Below are 8,020 nucleotides of genomic sequence, written 5' to 3'. Positions count from 1 at the left end.
TCCATGTATTGAAATAGAACACTACTTCCCACATATACATATGCAATCATTAATTGCTTATCAAAAATTTAATAATGTTTAAGGACATGAAAGGTTAAATACCCTGATTTGATCAGTGCATATTTTATACCTGCATTGAGATATAAAATTGTACCTCATTAAAATAAGCATTTGTGTGCTATTCAAAAAGTTTTAAAAAGGTTGAAGTCGATGAAAAGCTAGGTACCCTGATTCGATAGTTATATACTCTCTTCTTGCAGTGACTCACATGCCATACCCTAAATTTGTTCGATGAGAATATTAATTTATAGAACATTAAGGCTTCAGACTTTAAAGATTTTTTAATTGTGGCCACAGATCCTCTCCTCTCTTCTGTGATAGTTTGTGTATAAATCAATAAGATTGATTTTCAAAACAATCGTGTGTCTAGATGGTGCTCCCAGTGAGCCCATCAGAAGCTTGACCATGGTAAGTTGAGCGTGAACCCCCTGAACACCGCAGCTCAGCAGTCACTCGGCTGTGGAGAGGAAGTTGGTGGCTGGTGACAGAGTGGCTGCCAGGGAGCTGCGGGCGGCAGCTGCTGCTGCTCATGTTGCACCCTGAGGAAAAGGTAAACCCCCAAATTCAAAGTAGGATTTCAACTGAAGACATCTCACTTCCCAAAGAAAGTCAGAGGTCGGGTCCATTTGGATGACTTTCTGAGCTCAAATAGTCCTCCTCGTGATCCAAAATTCTGATCCATAGAAAGGAAAGGTCATTAAAAAAAAAGAGCAACACTGGGCTTCATCAAAATTTTACAGTTTTGCTCATCAAAAGACCCCACTAGCAAACTGGGAGTGGAAGCCCCTGATTAGAAAAAGATGCAAATCACACACACACACACACACACGCGCGCGCACGCGCGCGCGCGTGTGATAATAGGGGCAGCTGAGCTGGGCATGGTGCTCACACCTGTCATCCCGGTTACCCAGGAGGCTAAGGCAGGGGAATCGTGAGTTTAAGGCCAGCCCAGGCAACTCAGGGAGATCATGTCTCAAACAACAGCAACAAAACAAATAAACAAAAAGCTAAGTAATCACTTCTACAAATCTAAAGGAAGAAAACAATACAAAATGGACAAAAGACTTGTAGACACCCTTTATCATAAAATATTTGAAAGTGGCCACTAAGAACAGTAAGCAAGCATCTGCATTGGGGTCCAGCCAGGAAAACCGCAGAGTCAAAGCATGAAGGGCCCTGTTCCATTGCCCTTGGTCACACTTGTCCAGGCACAGGTCAGTGTTGCTGTGACCATCTGGTCAGCAGGCTGCACAGAAGTCTTCTCAAGACCCTCTTCATGTCCCTGTTCCTCAGGCTGTAGATAAAGGGGTTCAGCATGGGAATGACCTGCGTGTACAGGATGGAGGCAGACACCCCTGTTCAGGAGTTGCGTGTCCATGTGTTGCTGAGGTAGATACTCAGGCAGGTCCGGTAGAACAGGGAGACAACTGAGAGGTGAGAACCACAGGTGCAGAAGGCTTTATACTTCCCTCCTGCTGTTGAGATCTGCAGGAGAGAAGCCACAATTTTAGAATAAGAGAAAAGGATTCCAGCAAGAGGGAAAAAGCCCACAATGCCTGTAACCATGTCCACTACGACTCTACTGATGAAGGAATCAGAGCAACAAAGCTTGAGTGTGGGGGTGTCCGGAATTCCATCCAGTGCTTGACAAAGATCCTCTGGAGGATGATTGCAAAGGCTCATCCTAAAAGGAATTGCCGGATGTTTTGCTCCGAAGCATGGTGTTTTCTCTGATAATATATTACTCATTTCAGTCTGAATGGATTGCTTAAGGGGCCGAAGGGAATACAACAAAAATTCCAGAAAATATTACCTACAATCTGAAAAACAATGGGTCTTTACCACTAACAAAATTAAAAATAATTTTGCAACTGTACAATGAGTCCCTGAAAGCCTCTGGAGAAAATAGTTGTAGATCTGCCTTTGTCTCCAACAGGCTGGTTAAATTTTAACGATGGTTTTGTTCATGTGTGGTGGTGAGGTAAGAGAATAAGGTTTCATAACATTCCTTCCTTCCTACAAAGAATATGTCACCCCTATAATAAACGTTGGCACACAATTAAAATTGGGACGGCTGCCCTACTGTACCCCTTAACTCAGTAATTCAGATATTAACCAGATGGACCTAGTAGAGATAGTCACATGAGATGACTTGTCTATTGTTTTAACCACGGGAATATTAAGAATAGTTTTAGGTCACATAGAGTTTAGATATTAAGAAAGTAAATATTGGATTAGTTCACCGAGGTAGTTAGATATTCTTAAAACAATTGTGAATAGGTAAGGATAATCTGTAAGGTTACTGTTTTCTCATAATTTTCTGTTCCTTGTTAAAAACAATTTCAGCCTATGCTTTGAAAACTTCTTTAATATTAACCACAAGATTGTCATTATAGCCTGAAGAAAAATGTATAAAAACCCAGCCTTCCCCAGAATAAAGTGGGATTGATTGCACCAGAACTAGAGTCTGTATCTTTCATTCTTCATCCATCGCCGACGCTGTCTCTCTGCGCCCCGTTTACCGGTGTGGAACCCATGAATTCCTGCTAGGGCTGGACCCCGGCACAAGGACCTTAAAGTAAGAACTCACAAGTAAAGAGCATCAATTCCTGGATTCTTTCAGAAAAAAAAGTGTGGGAACATAATCAACTGATAGATTTGACTACACCAAGTTTACACATTTTTACACACTCCCCAAAATATCTCTATGCATACATGAAACAACAAAACTAAAAGGCAAACAGGTAATTTGTGTGGGGAAAAAACTCCAGTACTTTGTAAGAATACATTGGAAAATGAGGGAAATGCCCTGCAGTGTCTATGCAAAAGTCTCGAGGGAGAGACTCTGCTGTACAGAGGTAACTGGCAAGCAACCCCACCTGCATGTTCAGCCTCAGAGATGTGCAAATCATTGCACAGTAAGGCTCTTAGACATACTTGTACTCAGCTGTGACATAATGCTTTCCAGGTGAACACCAAAGGGAGAAATGATACTATTGAAAGTGCATCCATGACTTCTGTTGCAAGATATTTGCAAGATCCTTGATGTGGATTCTTGCCAACAATACACAAACATAATCAAATATTTCCAATCTAAGTAAATACATATCAAAATACACCATAACATGGCTGTTTATCCCTACTCCCTTAATTGCAAAGCTTCTTGGACCTCTGCTCTTTCTCTGGGAGCACTGGATGCCTCCCTCCCATCTTCTCTTCAGCCTGTTAGTTCCATTTCATGGCCAACAGTGAAACCTATGTTAATCAGTGCAATGTTAATTTCTCAGCTAAATGTCATGAATCAAAGCAACCTTGTGAGTAAATCTCAATCGGACAGGGAGCAGCCACAGAAGCCCTGCTCTGTGGTAGGTTGGCCTGGCTCTCCACTGACCTCAGCTAAAGAGTCCTGGGTTCCATTTTCTCTGATACTCTCCTCCAGTGTCCACAGAGCTCTCAGACTCACCTGGAGACCAGCTCTGTGAGGAAGGTCTCTCTGGAAGTGCAAGGTCCTGCCTGGGTGGGGTTGATGGTGACTGAAGCTCTGTCCCCAGAAAACACAGCAGGAAGGAGTCAAGTGCTGGGCTCCTAGGCAGACTGAAGACCTCAAAGGACACCACCACATCCCGTCCAGCACAAGGTTGTGCACTGAGGGACCACATTAGAGCAGAGTCACAGCTCCGTATTTCTGCTCATTAGGCTCATTTCCCTCTTGTTCCCCTGAGGGACACTGACCTGGAAAGACAAAATATTCTTCCTGCTGATTCTCTCTTCTCAAGAGACATGATTATAACCAAGTAAATCCAGTTTTTATTGTTCCTCCATGGATCCACCTGCCTTCCAGAGTTCCAGCCTCCTGGCTCTTCATCTCCCCTTTGACTAAAAGTGTTTTCCAAGTCTGACACTGATGAGCTCATCTTGATTGCTGCTCTTATATCTTCAAAGCATGGACCTGTGTTGGGCAAAAAGCACTGATATACCAAAAAATAATCATTCCTCTTTAATAAGGGTGAGAACATGGTCTAAAGCCTTGGGCATTTCACGTCATGTCTTCATGGTCCTTCCAACACTATCAGGAAATTTTGATTTTTACTTTTATGTTACTTGTTCTTTTTAGATATACATGACATAGACATATTACCCATACATGGAGTATAACTTATTCTAATTAGGATCCTATTCTTGTGGTTGGAGCAGGGAGGGGAAGAAGAGAAGTCCATTGGATCGGACAAAGAGGAATGATGGAAGGGAGGACTGGGGGACAGGAAGGACAGTAAGATTAACTGGACACACTTTCCTATCCTTGTGTTTGAATATACGACAAGGGTATCTCAACATCATGCACAACCACAAGAATAGAAAATTTATAGTTTTAAAACGTTAAGAGCTCCCATGCAGCCCCTCATTTTGAAATATTTATTAAGAAAAGATGTAATTAGTTCTTATTTTGCACTATAATCTGAGATTAGCACCTGACAAGAATTCTGCAATTTCATGTTTACTAAGGTCTATTCTATGCAGTCTCTTCTATGTAGTGATACTATTGTGAACTCCATCCACTGCAGATCTTCGGCTGAGCAATGCTATTACATTAAGGGGAGATGGGACCTTCATTTGAATTCTGGCATGACCCTTACTCTTCTCAAATAAGTGACTCTGGTTCTCAACTACATATGTTTTTCCCCTGGGGATAATTGGCAATGTCTGCAGCATGGTACTAAACACCCATAGCAGCTCCCAACACAAAAAATTACCCTGCCCCCACATGTCAGCCTTGAGGAGGTGATCCGAACCAATTCTAGACCAACTTCATCATTCAGAAGACTTACCAGGGATACAAGTTCCAATGCAAAATGTGAGGTCATGGGTCTCCTGAAACTCTGTAATTGAACAAGGTCCAAAGTGTCCAGTACTATAGGTACTGGTCTGTGAATCTCACTTTGAGTAGCAGGCCGTGATGCTCTATGGAGTCTGGTGTAGGTAGTTTTAGGTCTTCTCCTTCCAAATCATCATTGTGTGTTATTCCTGAAGGAAGTGCATCTACTCACTGTAGAGACAGTAATAATTTCCTGTCCAGTTATTATTATATAGTCTTTTGTATATTACAGGGTGTGAAGCCAGAAGGAACCTACCAGTGAGTTACAAAACTGGATCTTTTTAATATTTATTTATTTATTTATTTTGAGCCAGGGTGTCCCTATCTTGCCCAGGTTGGCCTCAAAATTGTCACCTGCTATCCTCAACCTCCAAGTCACTAGGATGAAAGGTGTGCACAACCATTGTCAGTCAATAATTCTATGTGGAAGCTCTTACATGGCAACTAATGTAATTCTGAAAAAGACACTTTAGTAGGCAGAATAATGATCTCCAAAGATGTCTGGAACCTACTTCAAAGAGAGTTTGAATATGCTGGATTAAAAACTATAATCATTCCTTTCCCTTTTTAATGATTTATTATTGTGTTGTGGTTATATATAACAGGGGTGCTTATTGTGACATACTCACACTTGCATGGAATAGTATTTGCTCCATTTCAGGCCCCAGGACTTCCTCTCTCTGCTCTGCTCCCTCTCCTATTTCCCCTCCTGCACTCTCCTGGTCTTCCCACTATTTATTCACTGTATTTAGTTGGTGCTTTATAGACAGACATGAAGGTGGAATTCACAGCAGTGTGTTCATGTGTAGATATGGTATACATGGCACGATGATCTCCCTTTCACTGTCCCTCATACCCACTCCACTGTCCCATTCCTTGACTCCATTATTCTCCCTTCTAGTGTCATGGGATACCCTTTTTTATGCCTCATTTCTCTCTAGCTTCAACAGGTGAGAGAGAAATTTGGCCCTTGATGTTCTGAGCCTGGCTTATTTCATTTAGCACAATGTTCTCCAGGACCATCATTTTCAACAAGGCCATAATTTCAGTTTTCTTTATGACTGAGTAAAACCCCATTGGGCATATATACCATATTTTCTTTATAAATCTTACTGTTGAATTTTTTAGACCATAATAACCTGTAGTAGAGTACACTAGCATAATAAAGATTGCCTTTCATGAAAAGCAGTTAAATTGCTGACATACATGGGAATTATAAAGCAACACAGAAAAATGGTGGCCTCAGATTTTGCTCCAGTAAATTTCAAAAATTACCTCATGTGCCCAGTGCTGCTGTTTCCATAAACACAGTAAAATACATGACTGTTTTATCAGTGAAACATAAAAATCTTCATCAATATGACATATTTCATGTGGGAAGAATGTTTTTGTAATAAATATTTGCTGTCTGTAACATAAAGCATTCCTCTTTCAAAGAAAAATCAGTAGACAATGTAGACGAACAGTTGACTGTCAGAGAAACCGAAGGCTAGATAAAGAGAGCTGGTTATATTGCATAGAGGTTCAAACCAGAATCATGTCAACTCCAGGGTTAACAGAATGAAGAGGTGTCACCTTCACAATCAGATTAAAACAACACAAGTCTATCTCTGAGTCTGAGCTGCCTGCAGTCATGGGCAGGTGCCCCTGAACCCCAAGGCAAGAGGCTTTCATCATTTCCTTCCAAAGAGCCTTCTCAGGACTCTCTTTACATCCTTATTCCTCAGACGGTAGATGAAGGGGTTCAGCATGGGGGTGACCACGGTGTACATCACCGAGACTGTTGCACTGGAGTTGCATCAGAACTAAGATACAACTTAGCCCTGTGCAGTAAAATAAGGAGACCATGGAGAGGTGAGATGCACAGGTGGAGAAGGCTTTGTACCTCCCCTGAGCTGATGAGATTTTACAAATGAAGGACACTATCTTGGAGTAGGAGTAAAGGATGCCAGCAAGGGGGCCAACTTCCAGCAACAGTTACAAAATACCTGACCAAATCACTAATCAAGGTGTCAGAACAGGCAAGTTGGACCACCTGGTTAAGTTCACAGAAAAAGTGTGGAATTTCTAAGTGTGTGGAGAAAGACAGGCTCAACACCATTAAGCTTTGTATCAAGGCATGTAGGAGACTCAGGATCCAGCACACCAGAACCAGCAAACCACAGAGCTGGGGATTCATGATGGCAGTGTAGTGCAAGGGGTGACAGATGGTCACATATCTGTCACAAGCCATGACAGTCAGGAGGAAGTTGTCCACCTCTTAAAAATCAAGAAAAAGCACATCTGGGTGATGCAGCCTTCATAGGTAATGGCTTTGCTTTGTGTCTAGATGTTCATCAGCATCTTTGGGATGGTGGTGGAGGTGAAGCAGATGTCCACAAAGGACAGGTTGGAGAGGAAGAAGTACATGGGCATGTGCAGGTGTGAGTCTGAGATGGTGGCCAGGATGATGAGCAGGTTCCCCAGCACAGTGACCAGGTACATGGACAGGAAAAGCCCAAAGATGAGGGGTTGCAGTTATGGGTCCTCTGAAATCCCAGAAGGAGGAATTCTAAAAATCTTGTATTGTTTCCTGGTTCCATGAAGTGGATGTGACTACTGAAAAGAGAAAGAATATATGACTACTTTCAATAGTTAATTTGAATTGTCAACTTGATTGGATTAAGAGATGTTGATGATGAAGAGGCTTCTGGGTGTGTCCATGATGGTGTGTCTAGGAATGATTGGAATGTGGGACAGGAACTGAAGTGGAGTCCCTCCGTAAGCATGGGAGGCACCACCCAATAGGAAGGAATAGAAACTGGAAGAACCAGGAAGCAGATGCAGATGCAAACTTGACTCTTGAATGGTTTCTTGATTGCTGCTTCAGTCCTGTGAGGATATCAGCCTCTGGTTTTTCAATCTTCTAAAGTAGACTCTTCCAGTGATTCTCCAGGTAGATTCTGATGCCTTGGTCTCAGACCAGGGAAGCACTGTTGATCTTTCTTCTTCTGGATCTTCTGTGTCTTTGCAGCTGCTGTTTCTTCCAGCTCACCAGCTGTAGATGGCCGTTGTGAACTATCCACCTTCTGCCTGTGTAAGACAATC

General features: G+C 42.3%; 1 pseudogene; it reads right to left on the bottom strand.

Annotated features, from left to right (window-relative positions):
- Window positions 1-1,275: 1,275 nt before the first annotated feature.
- LOC124968154 (olfactory receptor 7A10-like) lies at window positions 1,276-7,515 on the bottom strand (annotated as a pseudogene).
- Window positions 7,516-8,020: the final 505 nt, after the last annotated feature.

The sequence above is a fragment of the Sciurus carolinensis genome, chromosome 17, assembly GCF_902686445.1.
Source record: "Sciurus carolinensis chromosome 17, mSciCar1.2, whole genome shotgun sequence".
Lineage (NCBI taxonomy): Eukaryota > Metazoa > Chordata > Mammalia > Rodentia > Sciuridae > Sciurus > Sciurus carolinensis.
This window is presented reverse-complemented; position numbering and strand designations above follow the sequence as displayed.